Genomic DNA, 26,379 nt, shown 5'->3' on the forward strand with positions numbered 1-26,379 from the left:
AAGTATTTAAGAAAATAAAACTTCCATTTATTTTGAAAACTCTGTCAAGTATAGGGATAGAATGTCTAAGCCCTTGATCTTACTAGCATGGCTATGTCAGGAAGGTGCTACAGTGGATCTAGCCTATGTCCATTAAGAACATTCACTCAAGATGAAATGGGTGTTACAAGTAAATACCATAAAAGATCATTCAGAGAGATAGTGTAAGTACATTATGGTTTTGTGTAGCCTTAAACCCATCAGCATCTATCCTTAATAGAATATGGTATGTTTTTCAAGCTTGAGAGATTCTCCAACTTTTCCTTCTTTAGATTTTAGCAACCCTCAACTTGAGCCCTTAATCCATCTAATCTGTGCTTAGTGATGAAGTTATTTCTTTTGATTACTAAAAGCAATATGAAGCTTTTACTTATAACCATAAGGTCTGTTTCTAATTTTATGATATAGTAACTGGCTCATAATGAAAGGAATTCATATCTTTGGTCTACTTCATATATATTCATGGTTTGTCTGCTGTAGTGGTCAGTACCATCTGATCAGTGACTGAAGCATTTCTATCCCATACTGGGATGTTGGCATTTCTCATTTGTTCTATTGTATCTTGCCTTCTTGTTGTACAAGAATAGGAAGGAGAGCCCCTGGCTCCACTGTCCTCCATATCAGTCCAGTCAACATGACATGTTTGAATAGGATCAGCTGACAAATCCATGCTGCCTTATTGAATTCTCTGACTTTAAGAGAAGTTGCAACACACTGTCTGGAGTGCTAATGCAATCAATGCTATGACTAGAGTCAAATTCACTACTTCAAGTTTCCTTTCAGATCTTCCCAGCTTCACATGGGAAGTCTGCTGTAGAGCTTCTTGCCTAGAAATTCCCCTACTTTGCCTCTGCTTTTGTCGCATGCCTCATGGCATTAACAATAGGCTGTACTTTGAATGAATGAATAAAAATTATTTTAAGGTTTTTTATGTACTAGATGCTATGCCACGTACTGGGGAGGAAAATATAAACAAGACAATCCCTACTCTCAAGGAGTTTAGATTCTAATAGGGGAAGGCAACACATATAAGAGAGTGGTGGCTAGAAAGGAGGGTTTTAGAGAGGGAAGTTAAAGGGAATGGTGTTTGGAATTCTAATACAATTTATTGACGTGTTCTCTCCAGAAATAATAGTGTAGATTTTATTATAGCTCTCAGAGGTAGAGGTGGAAAGATAGGTGGTTTTTACACTCAGTGGTATGACACGAAGATACCCAGAGTAGCATGTGACTGAGCAAAGTAAGGTGAATGCTTGCTTATCAAAGCCCAGGGTCCCAGGGGTAGGAGCCCAAAAGGTGTCAACTTAAATGCAGACCACATGGCAAGAAGATAGCTTTGAGTGGGTTACTGTTATTCACAAAGTCCCACTCAACATATTCCATAGTGATATGGAAATAACCATGTGTTCTCTTGAAAGCTATGCCAATGAAATATAAGCTCTACAGTGTCAGTGGCAGAGTGGTGGGAAAGGGGGCAGAAGGTGCTAAGAGTCACAGTCTTTAGGTCATCTATAAATTTTAATTTGACTATTGGTACTCTAAATGTAAGATCATTGTCCAGTGACCCACAAATGGGTATTGCAGCTAAATGGTATAATGGATAGAGGGATAGATTTGCAGTTAGTAAGATCTGAGTTTGAATCCTGATTCAAACATCTGTTATCCTAGATGTGTGACCCCAGTCAAGTCACTTACCCTATCTGAGCCCTAGTTTCTTTATCTGTAAAATGGGGATAATAATAGCACCTCCTTCACAAAGTTGTTGTGAGTATCAAATGAGATAGCACATGTAAAGCACCATATAAAGGTTAACTATTATTTTTATTCTATCACTGGAGAAGTTGAATCATAGCAGTCTGGAATTCTTGCTATAAACAAAACCAGAAAAAAGAAAAAAGCTAAATAGCAGAATGATTCATATGTACTCTTTGGAGAGATTAAGAAAGGAGTTAGTGGAGTGGGTTTTATTGTACAACCAAAAATAACAAGGGTCATTTTTTCGTGGAATATTTGGTTATCACATATTTTGTTACTAGTAATAAGTATTTGTTATTAGTAATAAGACAACCATAAAAATAATCGCAGCTTCTGTACCCATACTGGTTACTGAAGATGAAGAGATAGAGAAATTATATTAAAAATCTGCTAAGACCCAGAGTACATTAAATCCACCTATATTCTGATATTTGGTAGCTTCAAAGCAAAGGTGAGTAAACATGGAGAGGAAGAAGAATATATGGGAAAGCATGGTTCAGTAGCAAGAAATGAGTGGCAAAGGCTTGTAGACTAAACAGGTCTCTCATGCTTTTATGACAGGAACACATGCTTAGAGGGAGAAAAAGTAACTGATAGGAGCTGGACAGAGAAGTGCCATATGATACTGCAAAAAATGAAATATATTTTAATAGACAGGAAATGACTATTGTATATTGATGTTGGAGATACCCCTAAGTCAAGTATCTGTGCATACTGTCAGAACTAAGGTCAGAATTAGTTAAAAAAAAAAGCAGAAAAATAATTAGAAAAAGATTATTGTTTGTTCTTTTTTAAAGAGGACCAATGACATCACGGGGTGACTTGCGTATGAATTGGATTTAAGGGAGGCAGAGTTGCGCAAAGTCGCTAGTCTCACTCTCTCTTCCAGAGTCACTGAAGTCCAGTGGCAAGACAAAAGTCAAGGCAACTGGGATCCAGTGGCAGGACTTTTGATCGGCCTAGAATGCAACGGAATGACCTTGGTGTCTTTGATGTTTGACCAAACTCAAAGTGTTCTGCGGTGCCTGCTTCATGTAGTAAATCAGTAAAATCATGTAGTAATCAGTAAAATTAAAGATTATCTTGCAACTCATGTCTGAAAGTCAAATAAAACCTACAAGCCTAGAACATTTCTTGGACCATAAAAAGTAGTCAATAAATATTTAATGAATTTAATGGTTTGGGAAGTACTAAACTAGCTAAAAAGTTCATAGTGCCAGAATGTCTATTTGAATTTTTAAAAGTATAGGAAACTTAAGATGTAGGCCAGTGAACTTAATTTCTATTCCTGGCAAAATTTTAGGAGACTTAACTTTGTGAACATTTAGAAACAGAAGTGGTAATCACTAAGAACCAGTATTAGAATTTCATGCCTGAATGACCTCATTTCCTTTTTTAAAAGCAGGGTTGTTAGAGTAGTGTACTATGGGAAAGCCACAGGCATAATATAACTAGATTTTAGCAAGGCATTTGACAAATTCTCCCTTGATATTCTTGTGGATTGATAAAGAAATATGGATTGAATAACAGAGTCATAGACTGTTAGAATTGAAAGGGGCATTAGGAATTCTCTATCTGGCTGGCACCAAAGTATAGTCATTAACAGACTGGAGCAAGTTCTGTAGTGAAGGACTCCAGGGATCTGCCCTGTTTTATTCAACATTTCCATCATTGAAAGAAGGCACAAATGGAATGCATATTTATAGATGACATAAGCTGGAAGGGATGAAAGACACATTATATGATAGAATTGGGATCCCAAAATATCTCAAATGATTATCTTAATCTAATGCAAAGAAATTTAATCGGGATAAACTTAGAGTCACATTCAAATTAAAAAATAAACTGTACAGGTATCAGAAGTCATATGACTAGAAAGCAATTTATATGAAGAAGACCTGGGAATTTCAATGAACCTCAAGATCAGTAGGAGTCATAGTATGACATGTCTACTAGAAAAGCTCATACAATCTTGGATTACATTAATTAAACCTCATAGCTGCAGAATCATGGATTTAAAACTAGAAAGGTCTTTAGTCAATAGTCATGGTGTTGAACTCCCTCATTTTATAGTTGAGGAAATAAGGCCTAAGTAAAAGGACTGCCCAAGGTCCCATACGTAATCAGTGACAGAACTAGGATTTCCACCCTGGTCCTTTGACTCTAGGTCCATTGCTTTTTTCCACTGAACCTCACTTTTGAGGCCAGAATAAGGGAATAATACTGCTGTTCCCTTATATATTCTCTGTCCTGATCAGATCCAACACATCTGGATAATAAGTTAGTTCTGGGTGTGTCACTTTAGTAGGGACATTGAAATTCTGGTGGATGGCCAGGGTGGTGGGGAAGAGGAAAATGGGGAGGAGTTGGGACTGTACAGTATGAAGGTCACTTACATGAACTCTGAATATGTAACCTAGTGAAGAGAAGAGATTGGCAACATGGAAGTTGTCTTCAAGTATTTGAAGGGCTATAACACAAAAGTGAATGGAATTAAGCTTGTTTTGCATAACTCTAGTGGGCAGAACTAAAATCAATATATAAGAATTACTGAAAGGCAGATTTGGGAAAAATTTGAAGAAAATCTTTTCTTCAATTGGAGTCAATCAATCCAAAATGATGTGGAGACAGATTCTCTCTCAGGTTCTAGTTAGACAAGGTGACCTCTGAGGTTCCTTCCAGCTGAGATTCTATGACTCAGTGATACAAGGTACATTCAAAATACTTAACCTATAGTTACAATATAGCTTCTGTAGCCACAGATCCTGAATAGAACAATTTAATACAACAAACATTTATTAAGCGCCTGCTGTGAGATGAAATAAAACACAATCTGTTCCTATCCTCAAGTTGTTTACAAGTATGAAAATCATAGGACACATTAAAATACAAAAGAAAAAAACCCAGAAGGTTCAGTAAAAAAAGAAATAGTCATCATATGCATGTCTTTTTCCATATAATAAAGTCTAGACCAATGTTGCAGAAATTCGGTGACATTTCAAATGGATATTATTTTTTTCTTATTTTATACAAAATTTAGAATTTAGATAGATCAATAGGAGATAAATGCACCCTTGACTTATATTGGGGTAAAGAACAAAGAAGGGGGGGCAACTAGGTGGCGCAGTGAATAGAGCACAGGCCCTGGAGTCAGGAGGACCTGAGTTCAAATCCGGCCTCAGACACTTAACACAAAAACTAGCCATGTGACTTTGGGCAAGTCACTTAACCCCAATTGCCCTCCAAAATAAGAAGAAGAACAAAGGAGGTAGGAAGAAGTGAGAAATCAATCACCTTGCCTCCAGATCCCCTTTAATAAAAGCCCTATAAGCAAGGGGAAAATAATTTAGTTCACTACTATATGTCACATTTCTTCAGTTTATTCAAATAGCCATACTAGAATACACACACACACACACACACACACACACACACTGCTGGAAACAAAATCATGAGTATTAGAGAGCTAGCAGAAAACTGGCTAGTGGCTGGGGCATAGTAACTGACCCGTAAGATGTATACTACCCTCCAACTGCAAGCCCAGATGATGATTAACACAAAACAAATAGAGGGACCAGCCCAAGCACAGAAGTTGAAAAAGTTGTTGCTGTTCAGTCCTTGTCTGACTCTTCATGAGCCCATTTGGGGTTTTCTTGGAAAAGGTACTGGAGTAGTTTGCCATTTCTTCTCCAGCTAAGGGAACTGAGGCAAATAAGGTTAAATGACTTGCTCAAGGTCACACAGCTAGGGAGTGTTTGAGGCCATATTTGAATTCATAAAGGTGAATCTTCCTAACTTCAGACCCAGCTCTCAATCTACTGTGCCACCTATGTGTCTACCTTAATTTAAAAGCATACATGAAATCCTCTATTCAGACCCTAATTACAGCATGAAAGGACTTGAATCAAGCCCCTTGCTTTATGCTTCTCCAAGGCTGAGTTTCTCCCAGACAACATCAGAGCAGAGCAACATCAAAGTGGCCCCTAATGTGCACTAAAAGCCTCCCACTCCCCAAATTCCAGCCTCCCTCTTTGACTTGGTCATTGGGCTTGGCCCAGTGCACCTGTTTGTGGATCCAACTGAAGTCTGAGGGCTTGATTTGCATTCTTCATCCTAACATGGCTGCAGCAGCCAGGGTAGCTGTCATGGTGGGTGGAGGATGTACCACCCCCTCTACCCATTCTTGACTGTCATCTCCCTAGCATAGGATTAAAAAACAGCTGGCATTGCTATGGAAGGGGAAAACTAGCCAGATGAGAAAAGGACAAAAAGTGAGAAGTAAATGAGGGACTGAAGTCCCTGTCTCCTAAAAAAGTCAGCAATCTGATTGTCACCTTAGTAACCCCATTAGCAGTTCCAAGACACTGATCCTTTTCTTTAGATTATTTTACTTGAGGTGCTTTGTGTGTTCTATAAAAGTAAACGTACAACACATCAGCAAATGATTTTTAAAGTCCTTTCTACTTGAGGTGAATTCCTCTACTTAATTGTTTTAATGGAAACAATACTATCTGCTGTATTTTTTGAGCAAAATATATCAATGTTTTAGAAATAAGAAAGTGTTCGATTCATTAATGTGTTTGTTTTTCCACCTAAGAACATTAGTTTTGCTTCTGTGTGTTTATTTTTCTTAGTAACCCAAATATAGACACTTCACTTTAAAGATGATTTTTTAAGAAAAATTATTCACATCAGGGGCTGCTAGGTGGCTCAGTGAATAGAGCACCAGCCCTGGAGTCAGGAGGACCTAAGTTCAAATCTGGCCTCAGACACTTAACACAAAAACTAGCTGTGTGACCTTGGGCAAGTCATTTAACCTCAATTGCCCTCCAAAAAAAATAAAGATAATAATAAAAATTATTCACATCAGGCTCTATTATCACCTCTTGTTGAAAGTAAAGATACACATCCTTGCCCTACTAAAAAGTTGGGGGGGAATGGGGAAGGATATAAGAGAGAACAGATTGGGGAAAGCGGGTTTCAGTAGGCTTGTTATGTTAGGGTGGGGGTAGGGAAAAGACAGAAAAATTTGTAACTCAAAATCTTGTGGAAATGAATGTTGAAAACTAAAAATAAATAAATAAATTGAAAAAAAAGAAAGTAAAGATACTTTGTACATCAAAATCTCCATATCCAAAGCTCATCTCACTGAGTTTTGGCTTCCACTTCAGAGTATTTGTGTTTGCTACAGAAACATTCAAAATTCCATAGTACAAATAGTAGTTAAGTTGTTTTTAATAGAAAAAGAAAAGTTCTACATAAACTTGTTTCCTCCCTCTAGTAGAATGTAAGCTCTTCAGGGCCTGGAACATAATGAGAGTTTAATAAATGCTTGTTGATTGATTAGGGAATACAGTTGAAAAATTTATTTCCTTTACTGGTGCAAATGGGTATGAGTTTTGCTCATGTTTATCTTCAAAGGCTTGTAAAAATAACCTTCTGTGCTTACTACTATTTTCTACTTCTTAAAGAATTTTTCCCACTATTCTCTTTATGGAATCAGAATCATAGCCCAAGATTATCCAGTCAAAGGCCCATCTAAATCCTACATCTTAGTTCCTTCTACAGCATCTCTTAGAGGATGCCCTCTGGATTGCTGGAAGATCTCCTGCGGTGGAGAATCTGGTATCCTTTCAGACAGCCCATTTTATTTGTGGAGAAATCTAAATTACTACACAGTTTTTCCTTATGTTGAACCAAAATCTTTATCTCTTTAGCTTCTATTTCCTAGTCCTACTTTTGACCTCCTGGAGTGAGCATGACATATCTTATCCCTCTTCTATATCACAGCCCTTAAATATTGACAGAGGGATATTGTCTCCCAAGACTTGTCTTGATGTAGGCTAAATATTTCTATTTCTAATTCTTATATATCCTGTCCGCATTCTAGTCCCCCTCTCTTTGATTCAACCCAATCAAAAAAAATTATTAAACACGTATTATGTTCACACATTATTCTCAAGACACTGTGCTATATGTTGAGAATATTAAAAGAAAACAAAACTAAAAAAAACATTCCAGCCCTCAGGGAACTTACAGTTTAAGAAGGATATTAATAATTTGAAGCATCGTCCAAGGAGGGAAATCAGAATGGTGAAGGGCCTCAAGTCCATGCCGTATGAGGATCAGCTGAGAGAATTGGACTTGTTTAAGATAATGATAAAGACAAGATTGTTTGAGGTTCAGGTAGTACGTATCAGCTGTCTTCAAATATTTGACAAGCAAGATGCAGGCCCTCAATTGTTGTTCATCCTGCAGCTGTTTGGAAGAGAAAGGCCTCTCTGAGAAGCATATAGAACTGCCTCTCCAGCCCCTCCAGATTTCCTTAAATCTTGTGGAATAAACCTTTACTTCTGCATTGGTCATTGATTACCTTTTTATAGACTATGGAAGGCCCTGGGGAACAACTCTTTTGTTATGTTTCTTTGTGCCACTGCTTAAGTAAAACAACTGCTTAACTGTGTATTTAATATTTCTAGTGCTTTATTCAGTAGAACAGATCTTGATTTTATATGAGTGTAGTCGTTGCTGCCATGGATACACAACCCCAGAATCCACCAGCTCTGATCTTTGGACCTGGAGTTTCTAGGAGAAAGATGACAGAAGGAGTTGAGCCAAGTGGGGAATTCAGAATTTGAAGTTCACTCCATCTTAGGTTCATTTTGGTTTATAAAGCATACAATTGGGGTGGCCAGGTAGCACAGCGAGTAAGAGCATCGGCTCCAGTGTCAGAACGACCTGGAGATCAAATCCCGGGCTCACACTTAGCACCCACCCAAAAACACCTGGCCGTGTAACCTTGAGCAAGTTACTTAACCCCAATTGCTTAGGGATGGCCAGGTGGGTCAGCGAGTAAGAGCACCGGCTCCTGTGTTGGGATGACCTGGAGATCGAATCCCGGGCTCAGACACTCAGCACCACACCCAGAAATAACTGGCTGAGTAACCTTGAGCAAGTTACTTAACCCCGATTGCTTAAAAAAAAAAATACAATTATCTCATTTACTTTCATAGTACTTAATATAGTCTAATCAGAACACAATGGAATGGAACATTTATCTTCACATTAAACACTATACATCTATTAATGCTGCATTAACTTTTTTGATTATGATGTCACACTAATAATTCGTATTGAGCTTGAAATCCACTAACATTCTCTGGTATGTTTAACATGAGCTGCTCCCTAGCCACATCTCCCCAATCCTAACTGTATATAATTGATTTTTTTAAAGCTAAGTATAAGACTTTACATTTATACCTATTAAATTTCACTTTGTTTCCTTTAACAACTAATTCTAATTTGTAAAGAATTTTGGAAGCTGGTTTTGACATCTAATTTTTAGTTTTCCCTCCAGCTTCATATCTACAAATTTGATGACCTTTTCATCTATATCTTCATCTGAGTCATTGGTGAATGTTTTGAACAAAGTGAGACTAAGGATAGAAACCTGGGACTTTTTGCTAAAAATTCTTCATATTGATATTTGTCGATACTTTTTGGTCTGCTTAGTCATTCTACCTAACTATAGATGATCACCAAGATCTTTTCCAACTCAGTCTTTAAGTCTACTATCAATTAGTCCAAATTTCTCTGTCTTTCCATGAGGAGAATTCAATATGTACAAAATTGAACTTGTTATTTCCTCCCTAAATCCTCCCCATCTCCTACTTTCCCTATTATAGTAGAGGGCAACACTATCCTCCCAATCCCTCAGGCTCATAACCTAAGAGTTATTCTGGATTCTTTACTATCTCTTGCCCCCCCATATCCAACCTGTTGCCAAGGCCTGTCAATTTCATCTTTTCAACCTCTTGAAAATACTTCCTTTTCTTTTTTTTTTTTTTAACATTACCACCACTCTAGCATAGGCCATTATCACCTCACACCTGGATTATTGGAATAAACTACTCATGGATCTACCCACCTCAAATCTGCCTCCATTCCAATCTACCCTCTATTCAGTCACTAACATGATTTTCCTAAAGTGTAGGTTGGATCATATCACTCCCCTACTCAGTACACTCCAGGGACTTTCAATTGCCTCCAGGATCAAATACAAAGTGCTGTGTGATATTCAGAGCTCTTCATAATCTAGCCCTCTCCCACCTTCCCAGGCTTCTTATACCTCACTCCCTGACACATACTCTTGGATTCAGTGATACTGGCCTCCTGCCTATTCCATGGGCTCTGATTCTGGACATTCTCCCTAGCTGTCTTCCATGCCTGGAGTACTCTCCCTCCTCCACTATGACTACTGACTTCTTTCAAGTTCCAATTAAAATCCCACCTTCTATAGGAAGCCTTCCTAGACTCCTCCTTTCTCTCACCTCATATATTTAATCTGTTACTAAATTCTATCAATTCTACCTTGGCAATAGCCATCACATTTCCATCTCTCTACTGACATTACCACTACCCTGTGCAGGTCTTTACCTCACACCTATTGCAAGGACTATTACAATAGCTTCAAGTCTCTCCTCATACCAATCCATCCTCCTACTCAGTTGTCAAAGTGAAATTTCCTAAGGTGTGAATCTGTCCATGTCACCTCCCTATTCAATAAATTCCAATGGCTCCCTATTATCTTCCTGATCAAATGTAACATCCTTTATTTGGCATTCAAAGGACTTCATAACCTGGACCTCTCCTATTTTTCTTAAACCTTACTCACCCTCACATAGTCTGCAATCCACTGACACTGTCCTCCTTGCTGCTTTTTTTTGTTGTTGTTGTTATAAACTATTTATTAATAGACAAGGCCAGTGAAGTAGTTTACATCTTCTTGGACACACCCACAGTGCAACCCCTGCGGCCTGTAGTCTTGGTGTGCTGGCCTCGCCCAGAGACCCCAGAAATGCCGAAGTCCACCGTGTGCCCGGATCTTCTTCAGTCGCTCCAGATCTTCACGAAGCTTATTGTCCAGACCGTTGGCCAGAACCTGGCTATATTTCCCATCCTTTACATCCTTCTGTCTGTTAAGGAACCAGTCTGGAATCTTGTATTGCTGGGGATCCTGCATGATGGTGATCAGGCACTCCACCTCATCTTCAGTGAGCTCACCAGCCCTCCTGGTGAGGTCACTGTCTGCTTTCCTCAGTACTACATGAGCATATCTTCGACCCACACCCTTGATGGCTGTGATGGCAATAGCTATTTTCTGCCGTCCATCAATGTTGGTTTTGAGCTCTCTCAAAATGTTCTGGAATTTCTCGGGGATTACAAGAGACATGGCTGCAACGGCAGCGTGAGAGCCTTCTCTGGAAGAGGGCTCCTTGCTGCTTCTTGAATAAGGCACTCTACCTCCTGACTCTGACAATTTTCACTGACTGTCACCTGTGCCTGAAATGGTCTCCCTACTCATCTCTCCTTGCCCTCCCTGACTTCCTTCAAGTACTAGTTAATATCCCACCCTAAAGGAAACCTTTTTCAATCCCACTTTTGAATCATGACTTCTGGAAACAAAAAGCTGGGAAACAATTTTTACAACCAGTGTCCCTGATAAAAGCCTCATTTAGAAAATATAGAGAGAATTGAATCAAATGTATAAGAATACAAATCGTTCCCCAACTGACAAATCATCAAAGGCTATGAACAGGCAGTTTTCAGATGCAGAAATTAAAGGTATCTAAAGGCATATGAAAAAATGCTCTAAATCACTATTGATTAGAGAAATGAAAATCAAAACAACTCTGAGGTACCACATCACACCTATCATGTTGGCTAACATGACAAAATGGGAAAAATATAAATGCTGGAGAAGATGTGGGAAAATTGGAATACTAATGCATTGTTGATGGAGTTGTGAACCAATCCAATCATTCTGAAGAACAATTTGGAACTATGCTCAAAGGGCTATAAACATGTGCTTATCATTTGACCCAGCAATACCACTTCTAGGACTGTATCCCAAAGAAATCATAAAAATGGGAGGGATGGGAAGAAAGTTTGGAACTCAAAATCTTATGGAAGTGAATGTTAAAATATAAAAAAAATACTCGTGCCTTTTCTCCAACATTATTTCTAGTTTCTTCTGTATTTTTTTCTTGTTTGTACATAATGGTTTGCATGTTGTCTCCCTCATTAGACTATGGGCTGCTTTAGAGTAGGAAACTTCTTTTTATCTTTCTTTGTAGCCATAGCTTTTAGCATATAATAGGTCCTCAATAAATGCTTATTGACTGGCTGACTTCTGCCCTAGGATATCCTAAGGGAGACTTTTGTGGACTGCTAGAATGACTTACTGGGTTTTGTAATCTTTAGGGTGGAGCTCTATGGCAGAAGTTGACCTGTGACAAAAACCTATTAATGAGTCATTTCCCTAGTTATAGAAAAGGCTAGGTTTTAACTTCACCTTGAAGGTGAATTCCTCAGAAAGACTTTGGAGAAAACAGTTGCCATTAGAACAGAGTGCCTGGAGTCAAGAAGACCTGAGTTCAAATCTAGTCTCAGCGACTTAGTTGTGTGACTCTGGGCTAGTCACTTAACCTCTGTCTGCCTCAATTTCCTCAACTGTAAAATGGGGATGATAATAATAGCACCTACCTCCCAGAATTGTTGTGAGATTCAATTGAGATAATATTTACAAAGTGCTTAGCCCAGAGCCTGGTACATAGTAAGTACTATATAAACACTAGCTGTTGATGCTACTACTACTACTACTACTACTACTACTATTTGAGAGAATTCCAAGTCTCCCATTTTACTACCTTATGACATCACACAAGTCACTTCAGTTCAATAGGCCTCAGTTTCAACTATAAAAAACAAGGAGGTTGTACTAATGAGCTTTAAGGTTTTTTTTCCAGCTTTTTAACCATCTAAGATTTTAAGATGTTAGAGTGGATGTTAAGTAATTGCATGCTCCCCCAACAGGCCAATGTTAATGGATACCCAAGGAATACAAGTGAATTTTTATAGTGGTTAATCAATGCATAGTTAGAAAAGTAAATCTGTTTTCCCTATGGAAATTAGAAATATTTCTGGGCTTTCTATTGTCTTGGTTTATCCTTGCCATTAGTTTCATTTGCATAACTTATACTTTCTATTCAGCATAGTTAAGTGCTAGCTTGGATTGATATGATATAGACTAGGTTTCAAATGGCCTAATGACTTTCTGGTAAATATTCACAGAAAGTGTTTTACACTTAGGAAAGGTATTTGCAATTTAAATTAATTAGAAAAATGGTAGTGCCAATCTAAGACACACACACACATACACACACACACACACACACACACACACACAAAGCCAGAAGAACAAAGCACAATACAGGGAGAAAAACCCAGATATTCAAGAACTGCTATTGTTCGAATCTGCCTAGTTGCCTATCTGCCTTAGTCATACAGAGGATGATTTTAAAAGAGGAAAAAAAAAGTGTTTGGTACTAATTTTCTACCCTGATCTCATGCAGAGAGATGCTTTGGTATTTTTCTCTTATGCACTCTTCCTCAAAAGGACAGAATTTAAGACTGTTTGTCATGATGCAGTATGAGAGAAGGGTTAGGCTGCTCTATAAACTGTTAGAGAGATGACAAAAAAAAGCAATCCAATTGACTCATACAGGGCTCATAGCCATATAAATGCTTGCAAAATTGCTTCCTGTGCTGAAGTAGTGACCACAGAGAAGCAGGACTAAGCAAGAGACTCAGAGAATAAGAGAACTTGGCAAAATTTTAACTACCTCCTTTTTTTCTCTCCCTCTCTATCTCCAAGTCTCATCTTCCTCTTTCTCTCTCCTCTTTTCTCTCCTCCCCTCTCTTCTTTTCTCTTCTCTTCTCTCTCTCTCTCTGAAATTGTTGTTTGAAAGGAGCATAGATAAGTAAAAGTATATTTCAGTAGATTCACTGTTTTTCAAGAAAGGATAGCTCTTGTCAATATTCTGTATATTTCATTAGTCAATTTTCCAGAAATAGACTTGTCTTCAAGCACCAACTACTGAATGGAAGATAACTTTTCAGAAGGTCTGTGGCTATATATGTGATTGGAGATATGTGTTATCTACTTCAAGCATAATGAATCATAACATGTTAGAGCTTAAGTGCCTTAGAGATCATTTAGTCTATCCCCTCATTTGACAGAAGAGGTAAACTGAGTTCCACTCAAGATGGTGACTTGAAATAAAAATAAATTAGTTGTTTAAATTCAACCAAAGGCATTATGTATACACACATATTTAATTACCATACAATAAATTAAATAAAAAGAACCAAAATATTAACCAAATGTGTGTGTGTCTTCCCTAGTATTCATTTCTACACAAACCTAACCCATTCTTCCTTAAGAGCACAAATTTAGAGCTGGAAAAGACCTTAGGCCCTCAATCCAATCCAACTCCTTCAATTTACAGATGAGAAAATAAAGCCTAAAGATGTTAAATGACTTGCTCAAGGTCACACAGACAGTTCCAGAGCCATTATTTGAACCAAGGTCCTCTGTCTCCAAACCCATTACTCTGTCACTGAACCACGCTATCTCTATGGAATTATTATGAAGTGAGCACTTTGAAGACCTTAAAGTAATACAGCAATGTGAGTTATTTGTATTATTGTCATTACTATTTGATATTTTCTACATGACCCTTTACCACCACCCCCAACATTAAGTTCGATCCTAAATACTCTTTTATGCTTCATAGGAGCTTTCCTCAGATAATGTTTTGGACTAATTTGCTTTTTCCTTATCTTCTGTCTCCAGGAAAGTCTTCAGTAAACTTTTCCTCAGAAGGTTTTATTTCTTTAATATTACAAATTACGTGAATCAAAAGGGAAAATAGATGAGAAGTTCAGGACACAGATAACAAACCTGGTATGGAAGCACGATTTGAGTGCAGGCAGATAGTGAGGTTTTTCACTGTTTGAAACAGCACCAAAGTTAAGAAGTTTTGCTGCTGACAGATATGCCTAATAAAGGCAAGAATGTGACTATGTAGGTGGAAAATCTTGTCCTGCATTTTGTTCTGGTTCAAGTTCATTTGCATGCTAAGCAAGAGAACAAGAGAGGATCTTGGAAATGACCAATCCTAAGTGAGATAGTTATCAACATCAGAAAGTTTTTATCTCTACCTAATGAAAAGGGTCAAGAAAGGAAAGACCTGGATTATGTTAGTTTAGTGTGGATCTCTGCAAGGAAGATTGACTGGGAGACATATGAATGAACCAGTTTCCTAGATATAAAAAGGGCTAGGTTTTAATATCATTTTGAAGGTGAATTCTGCAGAAAGACAATAGAAGATATCATTCAGTGGCTCTAAAAAGTTCTCTGCCTGCCTATGTCAGGGAAAAGTTCAACCAACTAAACTTTCAGCAGAAGTGAGATGAGATGGCCTTTGTTAGACCCTAAGACATGAAGCTGGTAGCAGGGAGTGATGCCCAGTTCAAACCATGGCACCTGCTAACCACCATGAGACTACCAAAGAATAGCAGAGCTGTGCTTAACTGAGGCTACCTAGCTACAAGTCACTAGCAGCCACCACCACACCAGCAGTAACCGAAAGCAAGGTACCAAGTAGAGACATCACCCCCAGTGGAAAGCTGCAAAATGATATCACAAGAAAACCTTAATGGCTCCATAGAATCAGAAGTTATCTCTTCATGTGTATGGTTTGACCACTGATGATCACTATGTCCCTAATGAAGAATTCTTATGTGAGTTCACTCTCCCCGCTGAAAGCGTGTGTATTTGTGGGAGAGAGTGGAGGGAGGGCCATTCTACTGGGATTTTTCTTACTCTACTATTTCATTAAATGCCTTTGTTATTAATTGGTTGTCTTTTAGCTGACTGAAGAAAAAAGTAAACATAATCATAGAGATTCATGAATTATGATTTTGACCTGCAGTTATGATGTGGAACCAGAGAATACCTTGGACCTGGGGGTAACTATTATGGATTCCCCACATGTGAGAAGAGGGAATCACATAAGCTACAGTAATGATGAACTTCAATTTCTAGGTTATCTGCTCATCTGCTAGAGCTTTTTCTCTCTGTCAAAAGGAGAGAAGCTAATAATTTTCTGGCTTATATTAATGAAAATTTTATCCTTCAAAAGGTGAAAGAAGTAATTAGGAGAACTGATCTGTTTTATACCAAGGCATGACATAGCAGAAATAACACTAATACTGAAGTCAGAGAAGTTGGTTTCAAATTCTGCCTCTGTCACTTCCTACCTGTATGACATGGGGTAGGTCATTTATCTTCTTTGGACATCAGTTTTCTAAACTGTAAAATGAAAGGAACTATATGGTCTTTGAGATTCCTTCCAGTTTTAGATTTATGACCCTATAAACTGGTTGCCAAAGTAAATTGATGGGAACTTTGTGAAGAATCTTAAAGTTCTCTTTTAAAATGTGTAATAGGTAAAGAGAAGAAAGATAAATATAGTCTAGCATCACATTAGATTTAGGGAGAGCAGATTTCAAAAGGATCAGAGAAAGCATAGGCCAAAAATTCTACAAGAAAAGTAACCCCTGAAAGGATGAGAAATTCTCAAAAATAATTTTTTTCATGTTAAACATACTTCCACATTAATCGTGTTGTTAAAGAAGAATCAGAACAAAAGGGAAAAACCATGAGAAAGAAAAAAAAAGAGAGAGAAAATAATATTCTTCAATCTGCATTCAGACTCCGTAGTTCTTTCCCTGGATGGAGATAGCATTTTCCATCATGAGTCTTTTGGAATTTTCTTGGATTATTGTATTGCTGAAAAGAGCTGTCTATTATAGTTGATGATAACACAATGTGGCTGTTACTATGTACAATGTTCTCCTGGTTCTGTTCACTTCACTCAGCATCTGTCCATATTAGTCTTTCCAGGTTTTTCTGAAATCTGCCTGTTCATCATTTCTTTTAGAACAATAGTATCCCATTGCATTCATATACCACAACTTGTTCAACCATTCCCCAACTGATGAGTATCCCCTCAATGTCCAATTCTTGGCCACCACAAAAAGGGCTACTATAAGTATTTAAAAAATAAATTCTTTTTTTATTATTAAAAGCAATTGGGGTTAAGTAACTTGCCCAAGTTTACATGGCCAGTTTTTTGTGTGGGTGTTAAGTATCTGAGGCCGGAGCCAATCCCAGGTCCTCCCGACTCTGGGGCCGGCACTCTTACTCACTGTGCCAACTAGCCACCCCAAAATAAATTCTTTTTTGAAAAATATTTATTTATTTTTAGTTTTCAACATTTACTTTCATAAAATTTTGAGTTCTAAATTTTTTCCACTTCTTCCCCTCCCCACTCCCCAGAATGGCATGTAATTTGATATAGGCTATATATGCACAATCATATTAAACATATTTCTATATTAGTCATGTTGTGAACGAAGAATCATAACAAAAAACAAAAACTATGAGAAAGAAAAAACAAAGCAAAAAAAAGAGAAAATAGTATGCTTCAATCTACATTCAGACTCCATAGTTCATCATGAGTCTTCAAAAATAAATTCTTGAAGATATAAAGATAAACAATTCCAATGAGGAAGAGAAGATATGGAAGTTCATTGACAATTTAGATTTTAAATAGCCATATACAGAAAGACACAGAAATATCATAATATATTTAGATCCGGAAATATTCTTAGGAGCCATCTAGATGGTCGAACACTTTCATTTTATCAAGTATTTTTCTTTTTTCTTTCTTTTTTTTTTGTATTTTATTTCTCCCAGTTACATGTAAAAACAATTTTTAACATTTGTTTTTTTAAAACTTTGAGTTCCAAATTCTCTCCCTTCCTTCCTCTTTACCTCCTCCCCATTGAGAAGGCAAGAAATTCAATATAGGCTATACATATGTAGTCATACAAAGCATATCCATAATAGTTAGGCTGTGAAAGAAAACAGACAAAAAAACTCAAGAAAAATATATAAAGTTTTTTAAAAGTATGCTTCAATCTTTATCCAGACACCATCAGTTCTTTCTCTGGGATGGACAGGACTTTTCATTATAAGTCTTTCAGAGTTATCTTGGGTCATTGTATTGCTGAGAATAGCTAAGTCATTCACAGCTGATGATTTTATATTATTGCTGTTACTTTGTACTCAGTACATTTCACTTTGCAGCAGCCCATGCAAGTCTTCATTTTTCTGAGAGCATCCTGCCCATCATTTCTTATAGTACAATGGTATTCCATCATAATCACATACCACAACTTGTTCCATCATTCCCCAATTGATGTTCATTGCCTCAATTTCTAATTCTTTGTCCCCAGAAAAGAACTTCTATATATTTTTGTACATATAAGTCTTTTTCTATTTTGTTTTTTTTTTTAATCTCTTTTCGGATACAGACCTAGTAGTAGCATTGATAAGTAAAAAGGTATGCAGGGTTTTATAGCCCTTTGGGTATAGTTCCAAATTGCTCTAGAGAATGGTTGAATCAGTTCACAACTCCACCAACAGTAACACTTTCATTTTAAAAATGAGAAAAGTGAGAACAAGAAAGGTTAAGTGACTTGGCATGGTTACACAGCCAATAGACTTCAAAGATGGTATTTTAACTTGGTCTTCTCAAGTCCAGGATTATTAGATGACTGAATGAAATATTGTTTCTAAGCCTTGCTACCATTATCATCTCAGAACAGCAAAAAATGCTCTAAATATTACTAAAGGATGTGAGAAGAAAGAAGTCCTAATAGGGAAGTCCCCACAGAAAAACCTACAGAAAGATGGAATAAAGTGGAAAGTAAAGAAAATCTAATAAAAAAATCAATTGAAAATATACTAGGGAGTAAAAGAATGTCAAAAATAAGAGAATATTTCTTTAATAATTACTAGAATGCTAATTAATCAATTGGTTATTGATTGATCGATGAGAATAGAGAAAAGAATGACCAAAAAACCTTCTATATTGAGATGAAAGATTAATAAAAAATAATTTTAAGAAAAAATGAGGAGCAAAATCAAAACTCTCAGGGAAAAACTCAGAAAGATAATTGATGGCTTAAAACAGAAGTTATAAAAACTTAGAATTTTGGACATACTGCAGTAAATGGATTGTAAAAAAAAGAATGATGAAATGGAAGTAAAAATACAGTTATGCAACAAGAATTATTACAGCAAGATTGAAAGACAACAATATTGTAAGAACATACAAGGTTTTTACAATAAAAAGAAATTTATCTGAAAGACAGAGCTCACAGAGTCAGTTTATTAATCACTAATTTCACAGAAAAACAACAGAACAAAAGGCCTGTATGCCACATTGCAGGAAATCATAAAAGAAAATTGGCCATGTATTGGAAATAAAGGGTAAAATAAAGATTGATTAAATCTGACAACAGAGAAACTTTAGGTCTAACTCACCTAGAAATATTGTTGCCAAGTAATAGAACTTCCAGGTCAAAGAGAAAATATTGAATGTGAGCAGGAAGACACAGAAAACACACCAAGGAACTCTATGTAGATTTATCTAGGATGACTTACCATCAATGAGAAAGGAAAGGAAAAGAGGAGCTCTCTTTGGACTCAGCAACCTGATTAGGCCAGACTCTTGCTATTCCTCTTTGTTTAGTGTGAACAGTACTAGGTTCAGTCACTCAGAACTGGGTCATTCTTATATTTTTTTTAATTTTAAAAAATAAATGTATTTATTTTTAGTTTACAACTCCAGTTCCACAAGCTTTTGAATTTTAAATTTTCTCCTCCTCTTCTCCCTACCTCCTCCCCAAGACAGTGTGCAATCTGATATAAGCTTTTCATATACATTCATATTAAACATAACAGGGTCATTCTTCCATGAAAAAGAGGTTCTGCCATTTTATAGGGAGAGGCATGGTCTAGATCATATACATCTAATTTATTTCCCTTCCCTGATTAGGGAGACACCAATTAGCCAAGAAGTTGTAAATTTTTATCTTGGAAAGTTCCAGGTATAGAGTGCTACAAAAAAAGGGAGAAGCTGTAGATATCAAGCAAAGGGAGGAAATATTAGCAATCACATCTACCAGTTCTGGACTAGGTGACTTGAATTCATTAAAAGCTAGCCAGGGACTCATTTTCATATTCTGTCTTTACTTGTATTATTATTGACTTCCTCTAAACCATTTCTATTCTGTCCCTTCTATTCCAAAGATCATTCTCCTTAATAGCAAAAAAACAGAATAAAAAAAAATTGAACAGTCCTGTATTCTTTCTGTCATCAGAATTCATCAGCTTATCCAAACCAGAAAGTGAGATCTTTTCTCAAACCCTCTTTTTTTCCCTAATATGAAAACAAACTCTTTTTTTCTTTGTTGGCTTTCTTCAGCAACCTCAGTTCCTCCAAAACTTTAGCAATTCTAATTTTATTTTTAACATGTCACACTTTCATAGTCATCCTTTGTTCCTGCCCTTACCTCCACCTTCTTAATTATCTTTTAAAAATCTAAGTTGGTTGGCAAATTTTCTGTGCATCTACATCATTCCAATCTCTTCTGAAAACTTTCTTTTTGTTTCTCCATAAGAATTAATTTTCTCTGTCTTCAGAATTTCACTCTGGAGAGCCTTCCCTCTCTCCTGAGTCACATTTCCCAGGAGAATTTTGATACAGGCAGTTCTATAATGAACATATGCATTCCCCAAAAGCACTGAACTATGTGAAATCATACAATAAAAACTACAGAGCTGATGGAAAAAATAGGGTTAGGGAAACAAATTTCATCAGTGACATGTAAAAATTGTATAAGCACCTAATAAAAATGGTAGCAAAATTTTATGCTAAATTGTGACATAATTTATGAATAAATTATAATGAATAATTAAGATGCTACAATAGTAATGGCCATGTTCACAACCCCTGGCTGCTGCTCTGCCAGGAGGGCTCTGGGCTGCAGGAATAAGTTGGGCAGAAGGCAACTCAGGATCTCTAGACAGAGTCCATAGGGCAAAGGGGTGGGAGGGCTAACTAGGCTTTCTCCATTCACACATTCCACCACACCAGAAGATATGCAATAAATTTACCTTTACCTTGACAAAGACTTGAGGATTGTTTTGTGGAAGAGGGCATTGGAAAGAATGCAGCTTGTGAGTTACTGTGAAGTGGCACAGTTTTCTGAGTTCTCTCGCTGTTTCTCGAGGAAGACATCAAGAAACAAATTCAAAACTCACAATATTCTCAAAGTTGGAACAAATTTAAGTTTTCAAAACCCAGTTATAGCAGAACTGACTATACTTGTGCCCATACCGATCTTTTATCTGAACTTTCGAAAGCTGCACTAGCAGGTACATTTAAAGCTATTCCTGGCTTTCCTCTCCTCTATATGGATTTTACTGATAGGAACATATACTATACTTGATCTTAGCCAAAAGGTCAACAAGCTAATCTCTATAAAGATTTTAAAGTGGAGTAATCATCTCCTTCAAGTTTCCCCTCATTTCCACCCTAGTAGCAAGTTTTTTTCCTGTTGGTGAGGATGAGATACAAAGCAGAATTCCTTCTCCTCATTCTCATGATTCCTCCATATTTAGAGATAAAATAATCATCAAGGCAAGTAAACATGTTATTAACTACTATACTCTTGGCAAAGAAAAAACCCAAGCAGATGACTGAGCAACTGAAGCCATCCATTAATAATAAATCATGACTCTGTGCCTAATTTGTTGTGATTCTCTTCATGAAGCCTCATCCATTTTCTCTCTCTCCAGGTGATCTATATCCAAATGCTCAAAATTCTAAAAACTGAATTGTTGTCTCATAGATTTGGATGTTCCCTTCAACAGTGCAGATCCCAAACTATCCATGCCTACCCATCCTATGTGCCTCTTATCCATGGACTCTCATTAATTTATGACAGGAGGTCCATCCAATGTGCTTAAGTCTTTTTGACTTCTCCTGATGCTGTGAAGATAACAGGGGAGAACTTGGGCTGTTTACTTGTCATCTCTTGTCCTTCCGATGTGTCTAATCAATCTTTTCTCCACATCGTGCCTTTCCCTGATGTTTTTTTACTGCTGTTCTTCAAAAGTTCCTCATTCCACATTGTGCGATGACTGACTTTGACATACATCTCTTCTTAGCAATGCAAGGATCTAAAACAACTCCAAAGGACTCACTATGGAAAATGTCATCCACATCCAAAGAAAGAAATATGGAGTCTGAATGCAAATCGAAACATACTATTTATTCCCTTTTTTGTTTTGTTTTGTTTTTTCTTTTTCAGGTTTCCTCCCATTCCTCCTAATTCTTCTATACAAGATGACTAATGTGAAAATATGTTTAATAAGAATGTATGTGTAGAGTCTATATTGGATTGCACGCTATCTTGGTGAGGAAGAAGGGGAGAAAGGCAGAGAAAATTTAAAACTTATAGAAGTGATGGCTGGAAACTAAAAATAAATAATTTGTTAAAAAATAAAATAAAGTTTCTCATTGATTATATACTTCAGACTTCTCACACCTACTATATGTCTCTTTATTGCTCTTTGTGTTATATTAATTTTTAGTTCCATGTCTCATAGCCTTATAATAACACTGGTATTGTTATTAAAACAATGGACCTTTGCTTATAGGAGAAACTTTGGGTCTTTAAAGAAGCTTTGCAATTCTCAAAAGGCAATATAGGTCATTTTTCTGTTTAATTCTGGGCCCAGATTATTGTCTACTTATACTAAAATGTATACGTCTAGACAACATTATTAACATTTTCTCCATCACTTTCTTAAGTCTAGGCAATAAATAAATTAATGAAACCCTGATTTGTAATGTTTTTCAATTTCTGAGGTGGAAATACTCATACTAAAAATTTGACAATCAGTTCTCACAAGCCAGTATAAGCTGGTTCCCACATGATATATGATGATGGGTGAACGCTATAGGTTGTCTATTCAACAGCATGTCATATCTGCATATAGGCAATCTTCTACCATTTGGACTTTCCTAAACGAACAGTCAGGCTGAACACTTTTCCTTTTTTAATGGTTATGGATCTCTTCTAGGACTCTCTGTAACATTCCAAGGTTTGATGCAATCACCTCAAGCTGTCCACATATTGGAACACCTGGAGAATCTCACCATCCACAGAGATTCCTTCTTCAACTTGGTTCAAAATTTTCCTTGTATGATTATATATTCATGATGTAAATTCTATCCTTTTAATCTATTCTGTTTCTTTTAAACAAGGCCTACTTATGTACAACCTCTCCTTCCACATGGTTTCTGTTATATGTGGCAAAAAAGCACAGTAGGAAACTTCTCTTTAAAATGTTACTGTCTGTAAAATGTATTTTTCTTTATGCATAAAGTTTATAATATTCGATAAATGTAATACACATTAATACATTAAAATACATTTAGATGCCTTAAAAAGAAAAAAGTAATCTGAAATTTTAAATTAAAGCTGAAGATTTGAACCAATAGTTTGAACCAGTGACATTTTGTTTTATTTGTGCTGATAGATTAGAGAAAGAAATAATTTTAAAACTGCTATACAAATACCTCCAGTGTTCCTTCAAAGCCATTTATACCCTTCTTATAATTGTCTCCCTATGTTAAGATTTCCAGTCCATATTGTTTATTACCATTCTTTGTGCATTTGTGTGTATAGTCATTAGAGGACAAGGATTTTACTACTGACTTCCTTTCTTGTATTTTCTTTGGAGCTTCCACTCTGGAGCCCTCTTGTCCTGACTGATGACTGACTCATTTGGCTCATTATTCGGGAAGGGACCTTCCAAGTTTCATTTCAGTCCCAACTCCTCAGTCACCTTCTCAACAGCCTCACCAGCAGCCTTATTGCCTAGTACCCCCTGCTGTACCACCCCCTTCCCTTCCAGTTCTGGAAACCATGATCCAATCAATTCTTCTGTTATTCCTGGAAATGATGTGCTAATCTACTCCTCAATAGTTTTTATTTATGTTTATCTTGTATATTTCTCTTAACTTCTGTGTTTGGACTTCAGAATTTTTATGCAGCTCTGGCCTTTACATCAGGAGTGCTTGGAAGCTTCTATTTAAGTAAATATCTATATTTTCCTCCTGCAGCATTATATTTAGTTTTGCTAGGTAAGTTATTATAGCTGTAAGCCCATATCCTTTGCCTTCTGGAATACAGTGTTCCAAATTCTCCGTTCCTTTAAGGTAGAGGCTACTAAATCATGTTGCTCCTCAGCACTTGAATTCTTTCTTTCTGGCTGCTTGAAGTATTTTTTCTTTGACCTAGAAACTCAGGGTTTTATGTATGTTCTTGGAAGTTTTCATTTTGGGGTTTATTATGAGAGATGATCAGTAGATTCTTTATATTTCCACTTTGTCTCTGTGAAATTTCCACTTTTTCTCTAAGAGATCTGGATATTTCCTGAAATATGATATCTAGGCTCTTTTTTTGGTTATAGCTTCCATGTAGTCCAATGATACTTGATACTCATACTCCTTGATCTGTTTCCAGATTAATTGTTTTTGCTATAAGATATCTTACAATATTCACTTTCTAAGCTCGAGTCTACTTTACCCTAAACTCTGTATGTATTGGTGAGAGAGTTTGTCACAGACTTTTGAGGGGATGTTTTCTGCTACTATACCACCATAGTAAAAACCCCTTTATAAAAGCCAATTAAGCCTGAATAATTAATTGCTATCAACCTACCATCAATGTTGAAACACACTGGTGGGGGTTCATGAGCAAAAGTATTAGAAAACATATCCTCTGCCCTTCAGGTTCTGTTAGAACCCTAATGGGAAAAGTAGCAGCCATCATCTGGAAACCCAGTCTTCTGGCGGAGATTGGAAGAGTAGTTCCAGAGCATGTGCTGTCCAAATATTGAAGGGTTGTGATTTGGGAAAGAGATCAGACATGTTCTATTTGTTCTTAGAGGGCAGAACATGGAGCAAAGATTTAAATTTAGATTTGATAAAAAGAAAGTCCTTAACAATGACAGCAATCCAAAAGTGGAATAGGATGTCTTGAAAGATGATGGATTTCCCCTTCCTAGGAGGTCTTCAAGCAAAGGTTTGGTACATTATCAGGAGTATTTCTTTCAAGTAAAGGTTGATGTAGAAGATTGCTGAGTTCCCTTCCAACTTAAAAGTACTGTGATTCTATTAGTTCTTGTCCTTCAGCTTCTCCACAAATCTTTACAAATTTATTTTTCTCAAGTTTAATCTCTGTACTTCTTCAATTACAATTGTACTTGTACAATTACAAAATTCTACAATTCATTTTTTTTCTCTTTATCCAGTCAAGTGTTCTTTCTTTTCCTATATTTTTTTCTATACAATCTTTTGATTAGGAGATCAGAAAAAGAATGTACAACTGAACAAAAGAGACATAGAAATTACCAGTAAGTTGAGCTTATTATATAAAAAACTAGAAACTCCAGAAATTAATAATTCTGAAACAAAAAGAAAAATGGATGTTTTGAAAATAAGAAGAGATATACAAAATTGAAAAAAGTATTAAAACAATAAAACAAAAAGCTGTTTTCCCTAAATGCCAATAAAATATATAAGCCATTGAGTAATTTAATTTTTAAAAGTGAAAGGAAAACCAAATACCAAGATCATAAATGAGGTAGGGAAATTAACAATGAAAGAAAAAATAAATTAAATTCTCAGAAAATACTATACCCAATTATATGCTAGCAAAATAAAAACAAACGAGTAGATGAAGAATTATCAAAAATATGAAATATTAAAATGTTAAGAAAGGAAAGATATCTAAACAAACCAATCTCTGAAAGAAAAATCAAGCAAATTATATATGAAGTACTAATGAAAAACTCTATGAATGCTATGAAGCATTCAAAGAACAAATTACTACTACGCTACATGAAATGCTCTCCAAAATAGAGAAAAAAGAAAGCTTATGTTTACTATGATACAAATATGTCCCTGACTTCCAACTCAAGAAGAGATAGACAGAAAATTATAGAGCAAAATCACCAATGAGGTGATGTAAAAAAAAAAAGAAACTTAAGCAGAAGGAAAAAAATAAAACTTCATAAGCCTACAACACTAAAAATATAGAGGTAAAATTATAGACAAAATGACTATAACAAAACATTTAAAAGATTAATTAAATTGACAAGGTTGTTTTTTCTACCAGGCATACAAGAATGGTTCAACATGAGGAACATGATAAAGTTATATAATCACATAATCATATCAATGCATAAAAATATTTAATCAATAAATTCACAAAAATATTTTGCTTTAAAAACACTAAAAAAGGATATGATATGAATAAAAAGCATATTCTTTTTTTAAAATCAATCAGTGTTAAGTAACTTACTCAAGGTTACACGGCCAGTTATTATTATTTTTGTGTGGGTGCTGAGTATTGGAGGCCGGAACTGATCCCAGGTCTCCCGACTCTGGGGCCCACACTCTTACTCACTGTGCCACCTGGCTGCCCCTAAAAAGCATATCCTTGACATGATTCAAAGTATTTATCTAAAACCAAGAGATGGCATTATTTATTAGTAAGAAACACTGGATGCTTTTGTAGTAAATCTGGAGTAAAACAAAGTTGTCCACTATTGTCACTATTAGTTGACATGTTGATAAAGAATATAAACTACTCAGAAAGGGACAATTTTTTTTCAACAAGAACTGGGAAAGCTGTAAAACTCTCTCTCTCTCTCTCTCTCTCTCTCTCTCTCTCTCTCTCTCTCTC

The 26,379-nt window shown here is 36.3% G+C and overlaps 1 pseudogene; it reads right to left on the minus strand.

Moving 5' to 3' along the window:
• Nucleotides 1-10,511: 10,511 nt before the first annotated feature.
• Nucleotides 10,512-26,379, minus strand: part of LOC138170434 (small ribosomal subunit protein uS13-like) — a 203,665-nt pseudogene continuing 187,797 nt past the window's right edge.

The sequence above is a fragment of the Petaurus breviceps genome, unplaced genomic scaffold (assembly GCF_028583685.1).
Source record: "Petaurus breviceps papuanus isolate PSGF00001 unplaced genomic scaffold, PetGlider_PUasm1.0 38, whole genome shotgun sequence".
Lineage (NCBI taxonomy): Eukaryota > Metazoa > Chordata > Mammalia > Diprotodontia > Petauridae > Petaurus > Petaurus breviceps.